This window comes from Coffea arabica, chromosome 11e, assembly GCF_036785885.1.
Source record: "Coffea arabica cultivar ET-39 chromosome 11e, Coffea Arabica ET-39 HiFi, whole genome shotgun sequence".
NCBI classification, from domain to species: domain Eukaryota; kingdom Viridiplantae; phylum Streptophyta; class Magnoliopsida; order Gentianales; family Rubiaceae; genus Coffea; species Coffea arabica.
In genome coordinates, this window is record NC_092331.1 from 23,253,536 (window position 1) to 23,280,397 (window position 26,862).

At 37.3% G+C, this 26,862-nt stretch overlaps 2 long non-coding RNA genes across 2 annotated transcripts; both read left to right on the forward strand.

Moving 5' to 3' along the window:
• Window positions 1–8,095: 8,095 nt before the first annotated feature.
• Window positions 8,096–9,811, forward strand: LOC113718820 (uncharacterized). The gene is made up of 3 exons (XR_003454640.2): window positions 8,096–8,192; window positions 9,638–9,706; window positions 9,785–9,811. It is a non-coding gene; the product is annotated as an uncharacterized lncRNA (long non-coding RNA).
• Window positions 9,812–10,315: 504 nt separating this feature from the next.
• LOC113718819 (uncharacterized) lies at window positions 10,316–16,310 on the forward strand. The gene is made up of 2 exons (XR_003454639.2): window positions 10,316–10,371; window positions 16,033–16,310. It is a non-coding gene; the product is annotated as an uncharacterized lncRNA (long non-coding RNA).
• Window positions 16,311–26,862: the final 10,552 nt, after the last annotated feature.

Sequence of the window (26,862 nt, forward strand, 5' to 3'; positions counted from 1 at the left end):
GCACGCAGGAAAGAAAGTAAGTCCGAAAAGTAGTAAACAAAGAGAAGAAATTGAAGGAGGCAAAGTTGCAAAATTAGCCCGCGAAAAAACTGAAAGCATGAGGAACTTTTAGTTATTCAATAGATATATTTCATTGACCATCTTCTGTCTTAAATTTCATAATAATATTCTTACTAACTTATTGCATTAGTACGACACATTGTACTACATATTCATACCTAACTTTCTATCTAAATTATCCCTAGTCACAATGGCTGATAACCTTTTCATAGAACATCAAACTCAAGAGGGTGTGACAACCCCACCTCACCCTAACGCGCACTCTAGGGTTTAGCGGACTACTTGCTTGACTCTCGCCAGAATTCACTACAACGAACTCCCAAACTAACATTTACTCCATCAATTAATCATGACATTCACACTTATATACTACCCAACAAGATTAGAGTATGAATTTATTTACTAATTCTCAAAATACAAGATTGTCTACAAAAGATACAAAATAAAAATTTCAAGATTAGGCTATCGCTAATCTCTATTCCTTCCACCTTTATACCCTGTAAGGAAAACAAACTAAAGGGTTGAGCGTACACCTAGTGAGGTCCCAAAAAAAATAAAATGAACAATCAATAAGCAACATAAATCCGCAGCTCAGCAACATAATATACTTAAATAAACATTTCAATTCAGGTCAAAACACTGTACAATTCACAATATAATGTCTCAATCAATATAAAAGGATACGCGCTCCCTTTGGGAGTCACTTCGATATCACGGCAAACTCTGCCAATCAACCCTTTATATCCTCCAAAACAATAAACAATCCCCTTCAATTAATAGTCATTTCAATAGTCACCGTCCTATAAGGTAATACTTGAGTATACCACACATTTACCCAAGGTTGCCAACCTACCCGACCAAGCCCGCTGCTGGCTCGAATATGTCAACTAATGAAGGGCTTTGGAGCCCAATTCGGCTCATGTGTGTAACGACCCCACCTCCCCCTAAGACGTACCAGAGGGTTCGGCAGGCCGCCTGCCCAGCTCTCGCCGGGACTCAGTCGTTCGCTACAGTTCTCAATTAAAAATTGAAATAAATCACAAGAATAAATATGGCATTGATCCAAACTTAAAGCGGAACTTATATACATTGCCAACCCAAAAGAGAATATAAACATCAAATATACAAGGGTTCTCAATCCTTCATACGTCCAGCCCGTGCCAAGCACTAGGCGAGAACCACTACAAAATAAACAAAAGAAACAAAACTAGATTGGCTAGTCTATCTCAAGCTCACGTCCTCGCTCGCCTTCCCCTGTAAGGAAAACAAAACTAAAGGGATGAGCTAAAAGCCCAGTGAGGTTCCGAACACATAATCAGATAATCAATCCAATACATTAAACATGGAGTATCAATAATTCAAGAAACATTTTCAATGGAAAGCGATAGTAACACATTCATTAAAAGGATACGGCTCACAAGGAGCAATTCGTTATTTCGTTCATTCGTTCTCCTGACATTTCCCCTTATTCCTCCAATCATTTGAAACTGCATTTTTCGTTTATCAATAACCCTCGTTCGATCGTTCGTTCATTCATTCATTCATTCACCCCCGTCCTGGCCGTTGGCCAGTCTCCACCAACCTACAGGGTAATACTCGAGTATACCAAACGTTCACCCAAGTCCCTAATCGCCCGACCGAGTCCGCTTCTGGCTCGAGACGACCGGTAACAAGGGGCAATGGCCAGTTCAGCCCAAAAGGCTTACATTCATGCGCAAGTAACATTTCAATCATTAAATCCTTGAAAATTGCACAGTTATTTAGGTCGAGTGCGATAAAGTACACACTCGCCTAGAAAGCTCGTTTTGGAAATCATTAAAAGCACTTAACACATTAGCAAATGATAACAACAAGCCATAGAATCAAATAAGGAACACTCACCTAGAAATGCAAAATATCGTGAAAAATATCCTTCCGGATATTACCCTTAATCACCAATGAAACCTAAGGTTGAACAAGAGAACATATTACAGTTTATCGAGCAAAACATTTAAGGGAAACAAAGAAACCCGACTAATTAGGAGTAAAACGTGTAAAGATGACTTTCAAGTAAGAAGAGGGTTGTTTGAACCCAAGGATGAAAAATCATGTTTTAAAATGGAAAACCGGTCATGGTATTGGCCTAACAAAAGTATACAAGTTCAAATAGAAACCTAGCCCTCGGGCGAAAATTTGGGCAGTACGCCCTTTGTGTTTACCTAATTTTCCAGCCATTTTGGCTTCATTATTTTTCCTCAACCACAACCCAACATCACACATAAGCAATTCAAGTCAAGAGCCGTTCCATAGGCTCACAATATCATAAGAATAAGAGATACAGTAATAACAAGTGCAGAAATTCAATTTAGCAAAAGACAGATTTGACGTGTGAATGCGGAAATAACATATCCGAGGCTACGCTTATCAGATTAAAACGAAACCTGTGCCATTTCGAAGCTAAGACATAAAGATACAACATTCATGAAGGTCACTTAGTCCATTTCCTAATGTAACTTAGTCAAATTCTCAAATTACTAAACCAGAAACCAATTCGCCGGCTGTTTAACCGCAGAACACTGTAATGGACATAACTCAGTGTACACAAGTCCGAATCAGGTTTTCTTAGAGGCATTTTAAAGCTACTTCAGAACAATACAACTTTAATGTTTAGGCCCAGAGCTAAATCATAATGGATCCTGGTCAAAAAACGTGATAAACTGGACTTAACTGAAGAAACGGACTGCTGGGAATTACTTAGAACAGTAAGGGTATTTTGGACTTTTCACGTCCTACGTTGCTCCGATTGAGTTGAAATTTTGTAGGCACCTATAAAATGTCATTCTCTACAACTTTTCTTCTTTGACCTAAGGCCAATTCGGCCTCTAACACACAGATAAAAATTCGGACAGAATGTTGGGGAAATTTTCCAGATTCTGGAATTTCTAGTTTCTAGTGAATCTTTCCTTAATTTCTTGGTCTAATCACTACCACAACACCTTATAAAACCTCAATTGCAACATATAAGCATCATACAACAATTTGGGCAGAATTTCCACAAGCCCTAGTTCATCAAATAAATTGGGGAAAACTTCTAAAACATGCTAATCATCCATGATTCCACCACAAAATCAAACTACTAAGCTTAATTTAACAAAATTGAAAGCAAAACTTAGAAAGATAAACTCTCTTACCTTGAATAAAGGTCACTAAGAGTAGCCCAAGCTCTCTCCTTCAAAAATCACACCACAAGTCACTAACTAGTCACTCAAGAACAAGTTTAATCGGTTTAGTTTCTTTGTTTCCTCACTTTGTGACTTGATTCAAGAAGAAATGGAGAAGCTTTTCTCTTGTTTTTGCTCTCTCTCTCTCACGGTTCTTCAGCAGAAATAATGAGGAAGAATGGTGCAATTTTGGGGATAAGAAAGTTGGACAATGTCTTGGTCAATGGCCTCTAATGGTGTGACACTTGTCACAACCCTTACCAAGTAAAATTTCCTTTTCTTTTCTTGTATTTTCAGCCTCTAATTTCGGTCAAGCTTAGCTGGAATTTAGGAGATATTTTGCTCAAATATTAATGAGCTCATGTGGTAAGAAAGTGGTGGTCAAGTGGTGCGTTCAAACGGTAGTGCGCGGGACCCGCCGGTTCGCGCCGTTTTTCTTAAAAACTCACGTACTAGGGTTTTTACTTCCAATTCACTAACCTTATCTCATTGCCACTAGTCACATATTATTTCTCACTTAAAAGTCACTTTTAATCCCCAAATTAATTCTTACTCTGTACCGAAAATTCATCCGGCGAAAAATCGCGAAAACCCTAATTTTGCTCCAAACTTGAAACCGAAGCGTAAAACCCTATTTTCTAGGTTTATCTACACTTAATGTGAAATATTTGGGTAGTGGCCTTTGATAAATAATAATTTTCAAATAAAAAGGTATTTTTGAGAAAAATACAAGAAATTTGCGAGTCCTCACAATGTGATAATGTACAGATATGGCTTACAATCAAGCACATTTAGTCCAACAATTAAGGCCATAGAAATCTGAAATTCAATTAGGTCATGTGCGATAAAGTACGTGCTTGCTTATCAACAATAATGCAATAAGTAACTCAAGTTTAAGTACCAATATGGCAATAAGGCATATCTAACAACTTTCATCATTACTTTGCAACAATCACCAAGCAAAAAAGTAGGCAACAAATACTAAACTAGCAGAGACATTTAATGATGAATGCCCATAAGGAACACTCACTCTAAGTGAACAATTTACACCTGGCTTCGGGGTTTCCTTCTTGCACCCTATTGCCTCCTGAGACAAGTTATAATTACCGTAATTATCTAACTATTTATTTGGTATAAATCTTAGGAAAAATTCCTACATGCATGCTGATTTCCAGCCACCAATTATAACTTCAAGAAAGTTTAAACTATACTCAAGTTTTGTGTGAAACAAACTAACTCATCTCTCCTACAAATCTTATGCATTTATCTCAGTTTTAATCCAAGAAATTCAACATGCAACCCAAGATATATATATATATATATAACATGTGTAAAGCAATAATATATCAAAATCTACTATGATTCAAAGCTACAAGCAGCAAAATAATCAGCTTCAAACTTCGGTTATAGTTGTGAAAAATTCCAGAAATTTCACTCCTTACTTTTCTTCCAAAATCACCAAATTTTCTTGTTTAGATGAAGTAAAATACCGCATGCATGCTAAGAATAAACTGTTAGAAGTTATATGGAGCCAAGATATGTCAATTCATAGCCAAAGTTTTGGAGATAAAGCTGGAAAAATTCAAGCTTCCCTCCCTCGGGTTCCAACAGCAAATTTCCAACAAGTTTCTTCAAGTTTTTCATCCAAAGTCACCAACTTTTTCACTAGATTCAAATATAACATATACAATACATCATGCAAAGCAAGATATAAGACATATAGTAGAAATTCCAAGTAAATTTTTTTGCAAAATTCGAATGAAAAAGCTGTGAAACTAAGCTCGCTTCCTCTCGACCAAGCTGGAAATTTTCAGCAAGAAATCAGTTTTCAAGTAAGGTTTTTGTGACGCCCCCACTTCTCCCTAAGGTGAACCAAAGGGTATCTGCGGAACGCCTACCCAACTCTCGCCAGGACTCAAAACAATTCGATTCACGCTTAACGGTACACAACAATTAATACAAGCCTAATAAGGAAAAGTCGTTTCCATAAACGAATATCAAAGTCTTACACCACGAGTTCAACATACATCAGTTGTCCAATTCTTACATCAGGTTCCCAAAAGACACATCAATTCCCAAGATATACAACAGCCGAGAGTCTAGTAATTTCCATTTAAAACCCAAATACAAAAGTACATCCCAAGGGTTTCTTCGAGTTTCACTCCAAGTCCGATCCTGTTAAGGAAAACAAATCTAAGGGGTGAGCAATTGCTCGTGAGGCCAAGAACACACATGCAAGCACATTGTCCAAGTAACAATCACAATTAACAAGTAAAACAATAATATGCGAGTAATTAATAATTCAAGTGAAATTTAAACAGAAACAATTCAAGGATATGGTAGCTCTCAGGAGCTAATTTCCACTTGCTTTGCCAATCTCATTCGTATACCTTCCCGTGATGACTCTCCGTCAACCGGGTCGGTATTTCCAATCCGTAGAACTCCACTTGCTTCTCATTTCCGTCCACCATACACCACACCGGGCCCGAACTTCGTTTATAAGGCGCTACTACACGAGTAGGCCAAGCAAGATCTCTCCAATAGATAAAGCTTATCATTTCATTCCTATGGCTCATCAAGGTTCCCGACCAAGCCCATGCCGGCTCGAGTCCCAAGGTCGGTCTATGAGTTTGGGCGTCCTCCATTTAACATTTATGAGTCGAGGAGATTCACTCCAATGATGTATGCAGCCATAGCATACCATTTTATTCATTCAATCATTCAATATCATTCAATCGTTCATTTCATTCAATCCATTCAATCCATTTGATTTCATTCATTTCATTTCAATCAATTCAATCACGATTCATTCAAATGAGAACGAGTGCGGTAAAATACACACTCGACTCCATTTTTAAAATCTCCAATCATTAATAGCAGTTAAGCATGTATCAAGTTCGCATACACTTGACACTCACCAAGTAAAATAAGGAAGTAAGCACAAGCAGTTGTTTAGGCATCTCCTGTGAGATCCTCTTGAAGGTCCCCTTGAGTGCCTGAACAATAATAATGAACTATTACACACTATCGTTTAAAACCCCTACTTATCGCGAAAGATTGCACTCGTGTACAATCTACGAAGATATCATGAAAATGAGCCTTAATTACTCGTAAATCAAGACTCAAAAGTGGGGTTTAATAATACAAGGAAAATATGATTTTCATCTTTAAAATCAAGTGTAAAATGGTCAAACGATACCGAAGGAAAATGGAGAGTTCTAAAAACTCAATTTCCTTTAAGTTCGGAAATTTCAGATTTGAGGTGCGATCTTTGAAAAATCACATTTCACTCTCTGTAGGTCCAAAATTAGAAAACTTGGTACCATTGGAAACTACTCCTAGAATACTAAAAGTTCCTAGAAGACATGTTTCCATGATTCCAAATGGAAAACATTCAAATTTTGGTTTCAAGTTGCTGTTTTGGACTACCAGGACAGTTCCGGGGTTGGTTTTTGGCCAAATTTGGAAATTCGGCAAAATTCACAGAATACGAACTATCCTTTCAAATTTGGAGCTCAATTAGAGTTACAATCAAAGTTTAAAACACAACAAATGGAACAAGAATCGGTGTTTTGAGCGCCAAGATATAGCAGCTCAAAGTTGCTGAAATTTCCTCACTGAACAAAGGTTTTCCAGATTTGAAGCTTCAACTTTGGGACTTTAGTTGGGCATCGAAATGGACTCGGAATGGAACCAAATTTGGGTGTATTACACTATCATATATGGCCTATTCCTCTGTCGAATTTCATACAAAAATTCGTACAGATGGTCAGTTAACAAAGCCACTAAAGTTCGAAGAACTTCCAAGGCAAATCTGCCTTGTACTTCCATTTTCCGTGTTTCTAACTTTTGGCCAATGAAATCATTTCAAATCTGGTCCATTTATGAAGAAAAGTCTAAGAAACATCCAAAATATGTTTGGTAGGTGATTAACACCAAGAGTTTCAAAATAACAATTCAAGATAAGCCATTGGCTAGCCCAAAATTAGGGTTTTCTTTCTTTCAATCAGGTCTGTAATTTGGCCACAACTCACTCAATTCAACTTGGAATTGAGTGTAATTGGTGGTGTTGGAAACTAAATTCATAAGGCTACAATTTCTCAGAAGAAATCATTTTGAAATTCTGTCCATAACTAGTTCATATTCGAGAAACAAACCGCAGCTCATAACAGGTTTTCTAACACAGCAGAGAAACAGGACAGGTAACTTTGAAAAGTTGGTACGGCTTACTCAAGTTGAATCAGGGGATACATTTACACTGTTAGAAAACTGGAAGTATCTAGTTTCTAATGCCACAAATGGCACTCGATTTCGATATCGGAGCAAAGAGTTATGGTCATTGGAAATTCGCTGCCAGAGTAACTCTGGACACGTTTTCCAGCCATGAAGAAATTTCGAAATCCAAGCATTTACCCAACCAAATCAAGTGATTTTTGGTGAAAACTTTCCACACAACCTATACAACATATGGACATTAAAATCAAGACAATTTGACCACCAAAAATCGCACCACAAGGCGCGGCAAGGATAGGGCAGAACCGGCCCTTCTTCCATTTCAACTTCCATTACAGAAAATTATTTCTTTCGTGAAAAATTTTTCATGGCAACCAACTTATTTGTCAGGAAAACCATACCTTTTATGACACTTCGTCAGGCAAATATCCTTCAAAAGGCACTTCTACTTTAAACATATTTTTCTACTTTTACTAACGTCAATTCGTCAGGAAAAGTTTTCATTCTCCCGCCAGTTTTTTCCGTTTTGGACCAAAAAAGAATTTAGAAGGACATCAACTTATGACATAGAAACCGGGAAACAAAAAACACTTGTTCCATTTCTCTTTCTTTTGGAACAACAACGACAAAGAAGCACTTCTCCAAATCTGTAACTCATCTTCATCTCTTTCAACAAGAGAGACAACACGATGGTCTAAGGTGATGTAAACATCAAATAATCCTTCAATTTTGTCTTGAATCGGTTCCCTTTCTCCAAATCCCCCTTCAATTTTGTCTTTAATTGGTTCCTTTTTTATTTTTATAGTGGATATTTTATTCATCTCTCCCTTTCTCTGTTCGTCGAAACCTAGGAAGATGCTTCAGTTCTTGTGCCCGGGGATATAATCAGTATAAAACTTGGTGATTCTGGTTCTGGTAATGATTTGGGGATGCTAATTGGGGATGCTTCACTATACGATTGAGTTCAATTGGGGATGCTAATGATATGGCTGATTCTGGTAACGATTTTAGGGGTTTCAAGGCTGCTAGTAGGGAAGTTCAATGCGTAGGCGCATTATTTGCTTTGTTCGAATTTCTTTTGGACTATTGTGTGCTTTTAGGATTTCATTTGTGGGTGTGATGCTTTTTTTGTTGATCTTAATGTTGATTTTTGGTGAAAAGGATTCTTTTTCATGTTCGTTCACAAAAGCAATTTGGGAAGCTTTGATTGAACTTTGTGTTTCATTCTTTTTCATGTTCGCTCGTAGTTTCAGATTTTTGAACTTTGGCTCTGCTTGATCATGCTTTTTATGCCCATTCTTGTCAGATTTCTGATTTCTTGATTTTAGTTTGTTCTACCGTGTTAGTTTTTGTCAGTGTTTCAGAAAAGGAAAATTGACGTTTTAGTTTTGTTGTAAATTAACAATGGACCTTTTGTTTTGCTTTTGTGCTCATATTCTGTATTTGCAATTGTTGCTAAAAAAATTGATTCATGTAATTGGCAGTGATTTATGTATCTTTTTGGTGTTGTCTTGGTGAAATGCTTGTAATAAGCATAGCAATCACTTGTTTTCTCATTTTCTATGGTATATGTTCTAGATCTTCTTTCACATGTAGATATGGATTTGAGATAAGTTTCTGACTAAATGAGGAAAGGTGCAATTTTGAATGGTAAACCTGCGGCCAAATTGCCAATCACATGCCAAATTATGAACTAGAGCTATAAGTTGGCATTTGCAGATGGTAGTGGGTGTTTCTTCAGGAGTTGGGAGAATTTGATTCACAATTATATACCATTTTAAAAGGCTATGCTATGTGCTCAGTAATTAGACTAGAGAGGATGATGCTTGAGTGCTAGAGCTTAGTGCAAGAGGATACTGCTATATTATTCGTGATATAAGTAATTCTCAATCAACTTGCACAACGGTGATCTTTGTACTAGTTTTCTAGTTCGAGTAAGAATAAGGACTTTGTAATATCTGTTTTGCTTGCTTTCCTGGAATTTAAGTTTTCTCTTGATTCCCATGCGTATATCTATGGTTAATATACTGATATTGTTTGACATGTAACTGGTTTTGGTTTCCTCTTTTTATTTCCTCTAGATTTGTTTCTGGTCCTTTATTCCTATATATGAAGTTATGAGTCATGCCCTTTGGACTTTGCAGCAAATTTCACTGCTTCTGGAGAGCAGTAAATTGGAGATAAAATATCTCTTGGAATGGAAGGGAACCATGGTAAGCACGGCTACAGACTGATAGTTGGAGAGGAATTTCTGCACTCAGTTAACTTTCTAACTTTAATTCCTTTTGCAGGAGAAAGGAATTACTGACCTTGAATCAAGGAAAGGTACTTCGAAATTATCATTGAGCAGGTTTCAACCAAAACCCATTATCATTTTGCTTGAAACTATTGCCATTGCTTATTTGAGTGCCAGGGGTGGTTAGAACATTGAACTTGTGATATGATCACCCCTAAAACAACTTTGAATGCCAAGTATAATGTTCTTTCTACATGTTTTAGGAGGGATAGTTGGAATGGCTTTGTGATACATATTACATGATTATGCATGTATAACATGTATGAAAAGTATGTTTTGCTGTGCTTGTTTTCCGACTCGTACCCGTTTCAAACAAAAAATCCATTATTGCTTGAGATTTAAAGCTTTGATACTATAGACCATATTTCTTGGCATTTCTTTAGTTCAGAGTTTCTTCACTCTTGAGGAGTTGAATAAATGTATCATATGGTTTTGTTACCTGAAAGTTTAGCTGCATTTTCAGCTTAAGTTAGTTCCTATTGGTAAGATGACTACATTATCAATGGTGTCTCTTTTTTTGGGATTACAGGTGACTGCTTGCAAGCTATGGCGGCAAGTTGGAGAATCTTTTAATCCTCCAAAGTAAGGGCTGCTGTTCATGAATTGATTGTAATTGAATGACATCTTGTATCATGTTGCATGTTGTCTGTTGCTTAAAATTTTTTTTTTTTACTTAAGTTGATACTGGGCATGCTAAGTTTAATACAACTTTTAAGATAACTAGGAAACAAAATTCTAATTGAACTTTAACCTCCTCAGCAATTATCTAATTGTGTTATTCGTAATAAGTAAAATGTGTACTGAAAAATTTGATTCTTAAAGAAATGGGAAGAGGAATGGGGGACATAGTTGATTTGCATGTGTGTCAATTTCATATTCTTGCCTCTGTATTCTTTATGTTCATCAAAAGTTCCTTTAGGCTTGTTCATCGGAGCCATTGGAACACTGAAGGCTCTAAATTTTTGTGCCACTCTACTTCATTCTTATCTCCAAAATCGTTTGCTTGCCCCCTATCCTCAATTATTTATAAGCCTTGGGCAATAAATGGTGAGTGGTTGACCTCCTAAATATTTGTCTTACCACAAATGTTTGCTCTTTTACTGTGGCCATCCTATGATTGTTCTCCCAGTATATTTTCCCCCTGTTTGCAACAATAAAATCTTATTAAATGTCAGTAGGGTTAGACCAGAGGCTGTTGTCCCATTATTACTATCCTCAATTTCCTAAAAGTATTAAGAGATTATCCATAAATTCGGATTTTAAGATTACAGTTTACTTTTCCTAGTCTTTAAGTGCCTCTAAAGCTATTCTTATGTGCATTCCTTTGCTAACATATTATTTTTATGAATTTACTTGGAAGTGTTTGTACTCTTTCTCCTCAAGATTAGTATGCAAAGTTGCTCTATGTTGATTCTCCCAAGTTTATGTCCACGTCTCAACTTTCTGTACCTTTGAATTGCCTTCAACACCCATCTGTCTTTTGGCCCACATGGCACAGGCGAAAAACAAAATTTTTCAATATATGCATCCTAATAGGTAGAAGAGGTCATTCCTGAGTGAAAGTGTACGAGTTATTGTCCATGAATTGTTGACTATCTCTGTTGAAATTTGTGACGCCCCGAAAATTAGGAGATTGTTTGTAAATAAGATACTAAAGTGTATTTCTTTGGGTTTGATTTAAAACCTTATTTTGTTTTAAAAAGATTAGAAACCCTAAAATTTTAATCAAAAACCCTAGTTTACTTGTGATTAACTGGTTTCCTTCAATATCTCATCTTTTAATAGAAACTCTAAATTCAATTTATGGAATTGGAAAATCCCTCATGTTATTTTAAAAATGTCCCTTTATTTGGAAATTATTATTTTTATTAAGGCTTGCTACCCCATTTATTCCACGATAAGTGTAAATAAACCTAGAAAGTAGGTTTTCACCTTTGGTTTTAAGATCGGAGTAAAATTAGGGTTTTCGCAATTTTTCACTTGATGAATTTTCGGTACAAAGTAAGGATTAAATTTGGAGATTAAAAGTGACTTTTAAGTGAGAAATAATATGTGAGTAGTAGCAATGATATAAGGTTAGTGAATGGGAAGTAAAAACCCTAGTATGTGAGTTTTAAGAAAAACGGCGCCAACCGGCGGGTCCCGCGCACTACCGTTTGAACGCACCACTTGACCACCACTTTCTTACTGTATAAGCTCATTACTAATTGAGCAAAATATCTTCCCCCTCATGATGATAGCTTGACCGAATGTGTGGCTCAAATGCAAGGAAGAAAGAGAAAATTTTGTGGTTGAGATTAAACCAAGTGTTAGCCAAACTTGTGGCTAGAATTAATTCTTATCTTTCCATCTTCTTATAAGACAAACTTAGCTTCATTTCCTTCCATTTCTGCATCATTCCAGCCGACCAAGAGAGAGAGAGAAGTGAGAGCTTGAGCAACCACATTCCTTCTTGATTCACACCAACCAAGTGCTAAGCTAGAAATCTAAACCGATTGATTGCAAGTTTGGAAGCTTGGGAAGCTAAGGAACCAAGAAATTTCAAAGGAAGTGAACTATCACTCATCCAAGCCTTGTTTTTGAGGTATTCAATCTGATCATGGTCCTTGATCTTTTAAATCTTGTGTTAAGATGTTATTTAGCTTAAGTTTTGGCTTGATTTCAAGATGAGCAAGTGATTGTGATGATTATTGGATGAAATAATCAAATCAGGGTTTTGGGGATTTGCTGCCAAACTTGATGTGTGACTCACATATGTTGTAATTAAGGTTATATAAAGGGTTTTGGTAGTGATTAGAACAAGAAATTGAGGAAAGTTACATTAAAAACTGAAAATCCCAGAAATCTGGAAAATTGTTCTTCCATTCTGCCCGTTTTTGTAGCCCTATGTTAGAGGCCGAATTGGCCTTTGGTCAAAACATGAAAGTTGTTCAGAATGGTATTTTATAGGTGCCCACAAAATTTCAGCTCATTTGGAGCATCGTAGCTTGTGAAAAGACGAAAATACCCTCGCTGATCTAGGTCACTTTCCAGAATTCCGCGTGGACAGTTCAGTCCTTTTGATTGAGTTTATTCACTATGATCCGTTTAGATTTAGCCTTTCACCGAAACATGAAAGTTTTATTACCATGTCTTAGCTTCGTAACGCCTCCAAGAACACCTTAATTGGATCTTGGTAGACTGAGATATGGTCATTTGAGTGAAATGCGGCTGATTAGCCGAATAGTTGAAACCAGGTTACATGAGTTGGGAATTTGATCAGGTTACATTGAAAATTTGACTGAGTGCTCTTCATGAAAGTTGTAGTGTTCTGAAGTAGCTTTAAAATTCCTCTAAGAACACCTGAATTGGATTTTTGTACACTGAGTTATGTTCATTACAGTGTTCTACGTTTAAACAGCCGACGAATTGGTTTCTGGTTTAGTAATTCAAGAATTTGACCAAGTTACATTAGAAACTGGACTAAGTGACCTTCATGAATATTGTAGCTCTGTATCTTAGCTTCGAAACGGCATAGGTTTCATTTTAATCCGATAAGCGTAGCCTCGGATATGTTATTTCCGCATTTGTACGTCAAATCTGTTTTGAACTAAATTGAATTTCTGCACTTGTACTTAATACGATTCTTGTTATTATGATATTGTGAGCCTATGGAACGGCTCTTGACATGAATTGCTGATATGTATAATGTTGGGTTGTGTTTGAGAAAAACAATGAAGCCTAAAAGGCTGGAAAATTAGGTAAACACAAAGGGCATGCTGCCCGAATTTTTACTCGAGGACTAGAAAACTAAATTAGCGACTTGAGTGAAGGTTAAGTATTTATCACTTGAACTAGTAAAGACCTTTGCTACTATATTTCTTGAGTGTTATATGTTAAGACTTGGTCGAGCTCGTACCTTGAGGAAAAGACTTAATGGCCAATGTAAACTTGTATTTCCATGTACTTTCAACTCAAGTGTTATTTCCAAGTATTTATGCTACAAAACCTTATGATTTGAAAAGCGAGCAAGTGTTTCGCGAGTGTCTTTCAAATGAATTTCAATTGGTCGATTTTTAATGAATGGAATGTTAACGTTTCGAATTCGACTCGTGTTTCAAAGTTCTCAAACTGGAATTTTTATCGCAGATCTGGACTCCAAGCCTGGAGTGTAATTGAACGTGAATACTTGAAGCACTACATCTTTTGGTGAGTGCTTTCAAATACTGAATTGAACTTGATACTTGTACTTGATACGTGCCAATATGATTACATGTCACATGCGTGAATTGTTAGGGCAAGAGTGTACTTTATCGCACTTGCCCTTACATGATATACACTTGTTTATTGTTGCAATTGACTTGACATACTTGTTATGATGCGCGCACTTCCTGGAATTCCAGAAACCCTGCGGCAAGTTACTTGAGTCGAGCCGGCAAGGGCTTGGTCGATTGGGTAACGAACCCTGGGTCTCTTGTTTTGTCGAGTGGAGTGATATCTCCTCGGCTAAACGGTATACTCGAGTATTACCACACGTGTTTATTGAGGATTTTGGGCCCAGTAGGGGGTGAACGGTGGACGGAGAGTCGTGTAAGTGGTGTTCTACTGGATTGGTTACCTACTTGAAAGTTGACGGAGTGTCAACTGTTACTTGATCAAGCTCTGGAGATGCAATGGAAATTTGGCTCCTGAGAGCCTTCCGTATCCTTATACTTGAAAGTGATTATTGCTTATTGGATTGCTGTTCCTTTTGAAAATCGAAAAGCACTTTATACGTGCTCATTTGGAAATTTGCTACTTGAAATATTATTGTCCACTCTTATGAGTTTTGATGCCGTTAACTTGCTACATGGATATTCATACTTTTAAAATGGGCAATTTGTTATTTGAAACCTCACTGGGCTTTTAGCTCATTCCACGCTATTTGTTTTCCTTACAGGAATACGAGTGAGGCGTGAGTCGTGAACAGACTAGCGTAGTCTAGTTGCTCTTGAAATTGTTTTGACTTTTGACTTGTACTCGCGCTATTCCTCGAATGGAACATGTTGTACTTGGATTGTATACATTTTGAACTAGTTTGGTGTATTGAGGCTTTGTACCTCGATTTCTATCAATGTAAATTATAAGCTTGAATTGTGAATGTTATTTATGGTTCATGGATGTGTGTACATGACTCGATTGAGATAGTGAGTGAGTCCTGGCGAGAGCTGGGCAGGCGGTCCGCCGAACCCTTTGGTACGCCTTAGGTGGAGGTGGGGTCGTCACAAAATTGGTCTTTGGTACTTGTGGTTATAATTGTCACCGTGTATCTAGCTCGCTATGTCTTTATTGTGTTTTGATGCTTTAATTCCAATAGCATGAATAATATTCAAAAGATTTCATAACCTCTCCTTTATTTTCTCCGTAACAACCCTTATCTTTAAGTTATTTGTTCCTCCTGAAGCCAGCACTTAGTCGCAAGCAAATAAGTCTTATGAATCACTCAAACCATTCCAACCTTTCCAGTTTGGAATAAATCTGTCTGTGTCACAACGGGGTAGTTTCAGATTTTGTCTTTACAGATCATTATAGTGGATAAATGGTAATATTTTATAATGCAAGTTCACTTGAAAGAAGGTCATTGTAAATTGAAAAAAAAATTGAAAATAGATGATATAGGCTTTTATGGATAGTTTTCAGTATACTTGAAATTGATTTTCCAAGAAAATGGCCTTCTAAGGTTGTACCTTGTATTGTGCAACCTATTCTTACTCATGTTCTTTTTTTTATTTTTTGTATACTCTTTGATGTATATTTTACATGTTCGCTAAGGAGTAGGCTTTAAAGATTAGACACGAGAATTTGAGAATAAAGAAATTCAAATGCTATTGATGTGGCATTATCTTCAAAATTTGTTGTTGATTATGCATTAGATGTGCCATCGAATGATTTTTCATAATCTATTCTACAAACTAGATATAGGCACATGGTCTATGACATGGCGCAACATATTTATTATATCAACACTGCTGTTTTCAAACTCTTTATAGTTGGTTACATATGATGATTATCTTAAAATATCTAATTTTGCATTTCTTCATATTTAGCAGAGTAGACCCGCACTCTCACTTGCAAACCTACCCACCTAATACCAACTTGCAATCTGAACCATAATCTTCAAACTCAACTTTGGAGCCTCAGTACCACCTAATAACAAAAATACATGTTGTGCATGCCATTCTATTATTTCTCTGATTTCAGATTTTTCTTGGTTTTACTGTACAGGTTTGGGATGAACTTGTGGATTGATTTTGGCTCATGCTGAAGAACTCCTCTATTTTGATATCATCCATCTCTAGTATTTTGTTGACCATGGAATTGAAGTCCATCTTTTGGTTTTAGCATATGTTAGGTATATGGCAGTTATCTAGGGAGAAATAGCAATATTTATATTGGTTTCAAATAGTGGAATGGGATGATATGTAAATGTTTGACATGGTTAACTTTTGTGGTTTGACATATTATGGTTGCCTACTAATGATAATTTGTGAAGTTTTGGTTGATATTTTGCTTGCATACTTTTATATTTTGATTGGATGGAATGTCTAAATAGATGATATGGTCACTTTGTTGGCACTAAAATTGTTGGGCTTAAAAGTGATGCAGCTATCGTCTGGAAAAATGACATTGTATTGTCATTAAAGTTTCCCAACAAGTTTCAATGTGTGACTATTCTTGACAATTGAAAATTTAGTGACAAAGTTCAGGGTCTTTCTTGACAAAGGCTCGTCAACAATATGAGGTCTTTTCCTGACGACCAAATCATCACTATTACCTTTCCTGATGATGCGTCACAGAAAATAAAACTTTTCTTGACGAAAATTTCAATAGTTGTCAGGAAAACCTTTTGCCGACGGTTTATAGGTGACCAATCTTCTTTGACGATGTTGGTGTCACGAAAAATTTTCCTGACGAAACGCGTACCTTTTCCCGACAAAAATTGTTGTCACTAGAAATCTTTTTTTTTGTAGTGTTCCTTTGAGTTTCTTTCTACTCTTTCAGCTTAAATCCACTAGATTAACACTTAATCAACATAAATAACATTCAAAATCATCAAATCAGATCATCAAGTCCATTGTGGGATTTCATAGATCCCACTCACATGATTTTCAACAATCCAAAGTTACTCACATGAAGCTACAAGCTTCTAAGTGCAATCTAACTTACAAAAACTAAGATTCAAGGGTTGCATGATTAGCTACCTCCTTAGATGATGAACTTAGAAATTTTCTGTCCTTTGAGCTCCAAGAAAACCGTGAGAATGAAGCTCTTCTCCTAGCCCAAGATGATCTCCAAGTTATTTGCAAGGTGTGGTATGAATTTGAGAGGATTTGGTGCAAGATTGAGAGGTGAAATGATGAAGAAACTTAGTCTTCTTCTCCTTGGTGTTACACGGCTGCTTGAGGGAGAGAAAGGAGGGTTGTTGGCTTATGGTTGAGGCTTCCTTGAGAAGCTTGAGGGAGAGAAAGGAGGGTTGTTGGCTTATGGTTGAGGCTTCCTTGAGAAGCTTAAGAGTTTGTGGCCACAATTACTCCAAAAGTCAACTAGGAATAGTGCGCGTACGCGTGCGATTCGTGCTCGTTTCCCCTTGGATTTATTTTACTTGTGCATTAAACCGCTAATGCACTTCCATTGATACTATTATAATTCACTCTTAATAATCTAAAAATAAAGGTCTAAAGTCCCTCTATTAATCGCGCGCGCGAAAACGCGTACTTCCGATTTGTGCGCGATAGAGTGAAATTTCTAAGAAATTCTCACAACGATAGTATTACTAACTAATACTTGAGTACTTAAACATAAAAATAACTATTTTAAGACTAATGTGTGAGTCTTTAATTTCCAAGCTCACTGTACCTTCAAATTAATTATTGCCTCCAAACGCGTATTCACTATTCTCACTAGATGAGCTTCCAAAAATTAAATTTTGTAACAAGTAATTTTAAAAACATATGTAAGTCGTAGTTCCATGTAATTGGGTTCAAAAAGGTTGGAATAAAATATTCAGGGCAAACAGGCAATTAAATATTTAAATAAGCTAGTAATAGGAATTTAAAATAGGTAAATTTATGAGTCCTCACATCCTCTCCCCCTTAAGAAAATTTCGTCCTCGAAATTATACCTTGATTTGTGAATAGGTCTGGATATTTTTCTCGAATTGCTTCTTTAACTTCCCAGGTTGCTTCCTCTAGCCCATGGTTCCTCCAGAGAACTGTTACCAATGAAATTCGCTTATTTCTCAATTCTTTCACCTTACGATCCAGAAGCTTTACCGATTTCTCCTTATAGGTTAGTGTCTCATCAATTTCAATACTTTCTGGTTGCAAGATATGAGAAAGGTCTGGATGGTACTTCTTAAGCATAGACACGTGGAAAACGTTGTGGATCCGAGACAAACTTGATGGCAGTTCCAACTTATACGCTACATTTTCCACGCGTTGGATAACCTTATAAGGTCCTACAAACCTCGGTTGTAACTTCTTTTCCTTTTCCAGACATCAAACTCGCTTTCAGAGGTGTACCGTAAACTTCAATCGGTGTGCCTCTTCCAAAATTTCTTTCTTAAGCTCTTCATCCTTTGGTACTACTATACGATTCCGAAACCTCAATATGCCATTCATTCCCAAGTTGGAATCTGACTTTTCTCCCTTTTTGACTCTCTCCACCCATTTTTGCATTTCAGGGTCCTTTTCCTGAGCTTCTTTAATACGTTCCAACAAAGTGGAATTCACTACAATATTCCCAACAATTACTTTCCTCGGCTCAAGTCTAGGATTCCAATAACTAACTTCTTCTAACAAGTGTAATTCCTTAATCATCAATCCGGCCACTTGCACTTGACGACTTAAAGCATCGGCCACTACATTAGCTTTCCCTGGATGGTACTTTATCGTGCAATCATAATCTTTCAAAAATTCCATCCACCTACATTGCCTTAAATTCAACTCCTTTTGAGAAAACAAATACTTAAGGCTTTTGTGGTCAGTAAAAACCTCAAATGTTACTGCATATAGGTAATGCCTCTATTTCTTTAAAGCGAACTGTGACAACCCTACCTCCCCCTAAGGCGAACCAAAGGGGTCGACGGACCGCCTGCCCAGCTCTCGCCGGGATTCAGTCATACCTCAATCAAAACCGGAATAAAACCACAAGAATTCGTATAACAAAATCCAAAACTTAAAGCAAAACTTATATACATTGACCCAAAAAAAATTCCAGATTTCCTTCTCTTTTGAAACCTCCCAAAGTCGGCTGCAAAACAGAATTTGGTAGCTAAAAAAAAATTTCCAGATTTCTGCTCCTTTTAAACCTTCCAAAGTCGGCTGCAAAACAGAATTTGGTAGCTTCCTAACCGCTGAAAATTTCCAGATTTGTTACCTTATCAAATCAGAATAGCTTCCACGAAAAAAATTCCAGATTTCTTGTCTTCTTAAATTCCCCTCAAAGTCGGCTGGAATTTCCTAAAAAATTTTCCAGATTTGGTAGCTTCCTAACCCCAAAATTTTCCAGAATTACCTCTTCTTAAATCCCTTCAAAATTTTCGTCCCTTACTCTCCCTCAAGAACAACAATTCGGCCCTCCCCTCTTTGCTCCACACAAGGACAGTTTTGACGCTTGGTGCTAACAATGGCTTCACAAGATGACACAAGCAACGTCACCCAAGAATACCCCAAGCGGCCTGCTCAAGAAACTCCCAAGAGGTTTACTCCTAAGCCAAGAAAGCCCCGTATGGATGCAAGGACGTACAAGAAACTGTTTATACGTAGGGAAGTGCAAATCTTCAAGAATCAAGATGGTCAAGATCCTCAAAAGACTCAACGGGTGATACAAGTGATCAAGGCTCAAGGTGTGCAAGATTTTCAAGAGGAGGTTGGTCAAAACTTTTGAGTAGTCTTTTTCTTGATGTAATTTTCTGGTTTGTTGAAACAATTGCAACAAGACAGAATTTGGCAAATAAAAGTGCGGCTTCCTTCTTTGTTGTTTGCTACCCGAGTGCCCTTTCTCTTTTTCTTTTTTTCTATTTTTTTTTTTTGACTCTAAGAACACACAATTACTCGGCTGTTCTTGGGTAAAATTCCAGAATTTAATGTCAAACCAATGTTCTCCTTCAATCCTCCAATAACTATCAAAACATGTATCAAGATTTTGAGACTTCAAGATTTGTTTCAAGAAACTCAAGAATCCCTAGATTATTGTAGTTCCTCTTCAAGATTCCAACCCCAAACAAGTTTAACCACAAAAATCAGTTTAGGAAATTAATGAAAACAACTTGGTGGAATAAACTAAAGTTTGGACAGATTTGGCAAGAAACTTGCACCCAAGGAAACCCTAGTTGCAAGTGAAAACCCTAGCCGTCGCAGAATTTTTTTTTTTTTTTGTTTGATATTTAAACAGAATATGCAACGAACAAAACACGGCTACACTTGAAGGCAGGCTTCAAGACAGAATCACACAACAAGTAATGCACGAAGTGGACACGAAGCAAAAGAAATCAAAGAGTGACTCAACAAGACAACAAAGGCGGACAGATTTTTTTTTTTTTTTTTGTAATAACAATCGGACTCGACACAAAGGAAGACACGACCAGAATTTCAAAATAAAATTGACTAGAAAGCTTACGAACAAACTCAACAGGATATACTTGATGTCGTCGACTAGCTCTGGATACCAACTGACGTGAGACGGATCTAGACGGACACCAAGTTGGGATGATTGGCGGAACTTTGACCCTTCTAGAATCACGAGCCACGAACTAAGGAGATTCCTTAACCCACGACTAGCAAATTTAGTGAACCAAAAGTATGGATAGAAGAACGCCACAATCAAGGAGACTACTTGATTGATAAGTTCGATGAACAGCTTGAGATTAATTCTCAAGTATTCAAAGGAAATTCTCTTGAGGCAAGAGAGAGTGAATAAACTCACGAATATTGTATAAAATCTGAATTGTGCTTTATTGAATGAAAACCTAGGCTATATATAGCCTTACAGGACTCAAACCCTAGAATGTCCAATGGACGACCTTGCCCTTCATTAAGGGCGAAAATGTCTAACAACTAATTGACTAAAATTAAGACTCCAAATTCGGCCAAAGTGAAGTGAAAATTGACCGAAATTATTAATGCTAACAAACAACTAATAATGGAAACTAAAACCCTAATTAGCAAGCTAGTACTCTTGAATCTTCCAATTCCCCATGTGCTTGAATGGAATGGGCCTTGGTCTCTATATTCTCATCATACATTGCTAGCTCAAAAGGGAGTACAAACATCGAATATTCAAAGGTTCTCAATTCTTCATACATCCAGCCCGTGCCAAAAGGTAGGGCGAGAACCATTACAAAAATCAGGAACTAGTTTAGGCTAGAGCTCTCGTCCTAGCTCGCATTCCCCTGTTAAGGAAAACAAAACTAAAGAGATGAGCTAAAAGCTCAGTGAGGTTCTGAACACATAATCAAACAATAAAGCCAATGCATTAACCATAGATAACCAATAACTCAAGAAACATTTACAATAGAAAGCGTTAATAACATATTCATTAAAAGGATACGTGCTCACAAGGAGCCATTCATTCATTCGTTTATTCATTCTCCTTTCATTCCCTTATTCCTCCAATCATTTGAAAATGCATTTTTGTAAGTAAAACACCTTATTTGCATTGACATTCATTCATTCATTTCATTCACCCTCTCCTGTACGTTGGTCAGACTCCACCAGATTGCAAGGTAATACTCGAGTATACCAAACTTTCACCCAAGGTCACCAAATCGCCCGACCGAGTCCGCTTCTGGCTCGAGTCGATAGGTAACAAAAGGCAAGGGTCCAGTTCAGCCAAACAGCTTACATTCATGCGCAACTAGCATTTAATCATTTAATCATTGAAAATTTCACATTTATTTAGGTCGAGTGCGATAAAGTACACACTCGCCTAGTAAAATTCATTTTAACAGTCATTGATAACATGGAACATGTAATCATACATCCCCAACAAGCCATATAGTCAAGAACAAGCCATATAGTCAATGGAAATATAACAAACAAGGAACACTCACCTATTTACGCAAAATAATATCCAAAATATCCTTCCGGATAATACCGTCAGTCACCGATGAACCCTAATATAATCAAAAGAATACATTATGCTTCAACCATCAAAGATTTAAGTGATTCAAAGAAAATTTGAATACGTACTAGTACAAAGTATAAATATGGTTTTGGTAGTGAAAAGAGTACATTTAAACCAAAAGACATAAGTAAAATATTTGTAAAACTTATACTCACTCGTAAAACTTTAAAATCTCCATTTGAGTCGAAGTGACAAAGAAAACGTATTTCTATTAGTCGCTAAGTTCATTTTTCCAAGGGTACAAGTTTCGGCTAAGTTCTCACTTATATACCTCGATAAAAGAAGACGCAAATATCCTAGATGGTTCATGTGATATTTGCTCTCAAGCCTTACTCGAGTCGCAAGTATAGTTGTTTAGCCCTCGAGCGTAAATTTGGGCAGCACGCCCTTTGTATTTACCTATTTTCCAACGGTTTATGGCTTCATTGTTTTCCTCAATCAATCCCAAGGTCACACACAAAATCATCTCATTTCAATAGCCATTCCATAGGCTCAAAGTCATACAAGTACAAAATCAAGCTAGGAACATGAGCGGAATGAAGTTTGCGTCAAGAAACAAAAGACAGATTTGACGTTGTTTTGCGTAACGGACACAACCGAGTATACGCTTATCGAGTTGAGGTACAATTTATACCATTTCGAAGCTAAGACAGAGAACTACAATTTTGATGAAGACCATTTAGTCCAGTTCATAGTGTATCTAGGTCAAAATTTTGAATTACAGAACCAGAATCTCACAAACAAGTCAGTTAACCACGCTATGCGTAAACGACAATAACTCAGGCTACCAAAGTCTGATCAAGGCGATTCTAGGGGCGTTGGAAAGCTAAGACATAGCACTAAAAATTTCATGTTTTTGGATAAATACTAGTTCAGTACATATCATGGTGAAAAGACACGACCAGATTGGTGAAATATTCAAAACTGATCACTGGATTCACCTAGGGCAGTCAGGGTATTTTGGTCTTTTCACAGGATACGTTGCTCCGATTGAGCTGAAATTTTTCAGACAACTATAAAACATCATTATCTACAACTTTTCTGTTTTAGGCTAAGCCTAATTTGGCCTCTAACAGAGTGAACTAGAACCGGTCAGAACAGGGTAGCTTGGTTTCCAAATTCTGAAATTTGCACCTTTACTCTATAAATCCATATCTAGCAAGTGCTCTATCATCAAACCCATCAACTACTAGCTCAATAACATCAATTAAGAGGTAGATAACTATAATCAAAACTGAAAATGTAAACCCTAGCTCCATATCCAACATCTCATTCCAAACTAACAAATTTACCGTCATAAGGCAAGATTAAGAGCTTCTAACTAAACTTGAACAAGATTAAATGCAAGAAAAGGATATGAAACCATAATACCTCACCAAGGCTTCTTGCAAGAGAGAATCACAACCTTTCCCTCCAAAGTTTCACCACACAAAGCTTCTTAAGAACTAAAGGAAGAGTTTAATCGGTTTAGTTTTCTTGTTTTCTCACTAAATCAAGCAAAACCCAAGATGAAATTGAAGTTTTCTTTCCTCTTGGTTTTCCTCAAGGCTCACGGCCCTCTCTCTCTATTTTCTATGAGTTTTTGCTTTGTTTTCCTTCTCATTTACTAACATCCTAGATATTTAAGCTAAGGTCAAAGGTCACTTTTCCTCCACCAATCAAATTTAAGCTTAGGAAGACCTTAGAAGCTTCAAGGTTACTAATATCTTACTTTGCTAAGCCTCACACTATGGCCCCAATAACTTTTAATCTTTGCAATTAACTCCATAGTTCACCAACTAGTTGTAAAAAAAAATATTGCATGTATCGCACTAGTGGGTCCCACATTCAAAATACACTACTAATGTCACCTGAACTATCTTATAGCGAAAAATGTCTTGGAACTTAAGTCCCTTATAATAATAGCTAGAAAATTAATATAATAAAGGAAAATATAGAAAATGTCTGCTCGGAAATAAAATAAGAGCTAGAAAATAAGAAAAATATCGAGTTCTCACCGTTTTTCCTTAACTCACACGTACTAAGGTTTTCACTTACAATTCACTAACTTATTATTATTACTTCTAATCACACATTTAATATCATCTAAAACTCACTCCTAATCACTAAATTTGATACACACTCCATACCGAATAATCACACTACGGATAGACGTAAAAACCCTAATTCGCGCTAACTTGAAATCGAAAAAAGAAAACCCTTACTTCTATATTCATTTGCACTTATTGTGGGGTGATTGGGTAGTAGGGCTATTATAAAGTAATAATTTCCAAATAATTTCATAATAAAAGGGAATTTTAAAGAAAAATATAAGGAATTTGCAAACACTACAGCCGCTAACTCCAAATCATGAGTCGGGTAATTTCCTTCATGCGGTTTCAACTTCCTAGAGGCATATGCTATCACTTTATCATTTTGCATTAATACACATTCCAAGCCTTCCTTGGAAGCATCTGTGTAGACCACAAAGCCATCCTTCCCATTCGGTAGAACTAATACAGGCGCTCTTGTCAAACGTCTCTTTAACTCTTGGAAACTCTCTTCACACTTAGGACTCCATATAAACTTTCCACTTTCCTTGGTCAACTCAGTCATAGGTCCAGCAATTCTAGAAAAATCCTTAATGAATCTCTGGTAATACACTGCTAACCCTATAAAACTTCGAACCTCAGTAGGGTTTTCCAGTCGTTTCCACTTTGAAACAGTTTCAACTTTGGCTAGATCCACTTTTATCCCATCCTTAGATATTATGTGTCCCAAGAATGTCACTTCTTTCAACCAAAATTCGTACTTGCTAAACTTAGCATACAATTAATGTTCCTTCAGGATTTGTAAAACAATTCTCAAGTGCTTCTCGTGATCCTCCACGTTCTTAGAGTATACTAGTATACCATCACTAAACACTACCACGAATTGGTCCAGATAAGGCTTAAATACCCTGTGCATCAAATCCATAAAAATAGCAGGTGCATTGGTCAATCCAAATGGCATTACTGCAAACTCAAAGTGTCCATACCTCGAGTTAAAAGCAATCTTGGGTATATCTTTCTCTGAAATCCTCAATTGATAGTAACCCTGTCTCAAATCTAACTTCGAGAATATTACCGCCCCTTGCAATTGGTCAAAAATTCATCAATGTGGGGCAACGAGTACTTATTCTTAATGGTGACATCATTCAAGTTTCGGCTATCTATGCACAACCTTAAACTCCCATCTTTCTTCTTAACAAATAAGACCGGGGCTCCCCACGGTGAGTCACTTTCCTTTATAAACCCCATTCTAACAAGTCTTGCAATTGCAATTTCAACTCCTTTAGTTCAGTTGGAGCCATTCCATACGGTGTCTTAGAGATAGGTGCTACTCCCGGAGTCACATCAATCTTAAAAGCTATTTCCCTTTCTGGGGGTAAAGACTCTAATTCTTCTGGAAAGACATCTGGGTACTCTTTCACTACAGGCATGTCCTCCAGTCTCACTTTATCACTAGGAGTGTTGATTAGAAAAACAAGTATCCCTGAACTCCCTTACTTAACATTTTCCTAACTCGAATCCCTGAGATAAGTGCAAATGAAGCTAATCTGCCCCTTACATTCAGTTTCAAAGTCGCCTCTCGCGGAATGCACAATTCTATCATTTTCATCTTACAATTCAATTGGGCATTGTAACGGGCTAACCAGTCCATTCCTAGGATCACATCGTATCCCTTAATCGCTAAGCCTATCAAATCGGCTCGTAGTTTTCGTTCTTCAACCCAGATCTCACAATCTCTGTATACCAAGTTAGCGATTAGACTTTGGTCCCCAATAGGCGTCCTAACCTCCAAGTCATAAGGTAACTTAATTGGCCTCAAGTCTATTCCACTCATGAAATTAGGGCTTACAAAAGAATGTGTTGCACCCTGATCAATTAAAACCTTAGCTAAACGGTGAAAAATAGGAATCGTCCCTTTAACCACCTCAGTCGCATCGGGTATCTGTTGATAGTCCAGTGCATAAACCCTAGCAGGTACCTTAGGTCGACTTCCTCCAGCACTGGCCTGCTTAGAAGTTGACTTTTCTGGCCTTTGAATGCTACCCCATATATTCATTTTACTTGGACAGTTCGCGAGTTGGTGCTCAGTACTACCACATAGCAAACACTTCCCAGACTTTCTCCAACAATCATTCTCCGAGTGATTTGACTTGCCACAGTAATCACAAGTAACTTGAGGGGTCACGGCTGAACCACTAGAAGGCGCTCCCCTACCTTGAACCAGTCCACTATGACCTCCTCTGGATAAAGCTCCCCTTGAATCTCTAGCGATCCTTATTCCTCCCATTCCTCTTCCTATTTTGGAAGGCTTGTATTCTTACTAGTCTGTCCAGAAGTGCAAATAGAAAAGTTCCTTTTTCTATTATGGAAGTCTCTAACTTGCATTCTTGCACTCTCAACCCTTTGTGCCTTTTCTAGAGCCTCAGTAAATGTAGAGATTTGGGCTGCGGCCAAGCCCTCCTGGATTTCCACATTAAACCCTTGTACAAACCATCTTATCCTTTTCCATTCATTAATCACCAATTCAGGAGCGTACTTAGAAAGCTTAGTAAACTTCCCTTCATACTTAGCTACACTAAGAGTTCCTTGTTTCAACTTGATGAACTCATCCTCCCTCTTCTCTTGAATTAAAGGCGGAAGAAATTTTTCATTAAACTCCCCCGTGAAATTCTCCCAAGTCCAAGGGATTTGGGCTCTCTCCCACTTTCCCCTTATCACGTCCCACCAAGCACGTGCCACTCTCTCAAATTGAAAAGCAGCAAAATTCACTCGCCTATCCTCGGTATAGTCTAAGGCGGCGAATATGTTAGTCATTCTCTCTAACCAATTCTCCGCTACCTCAGGGTCAGGTTCACCAGTGAACTTAGGCGGGTTAAATTTCAGGAACCTCTCCAAGGCT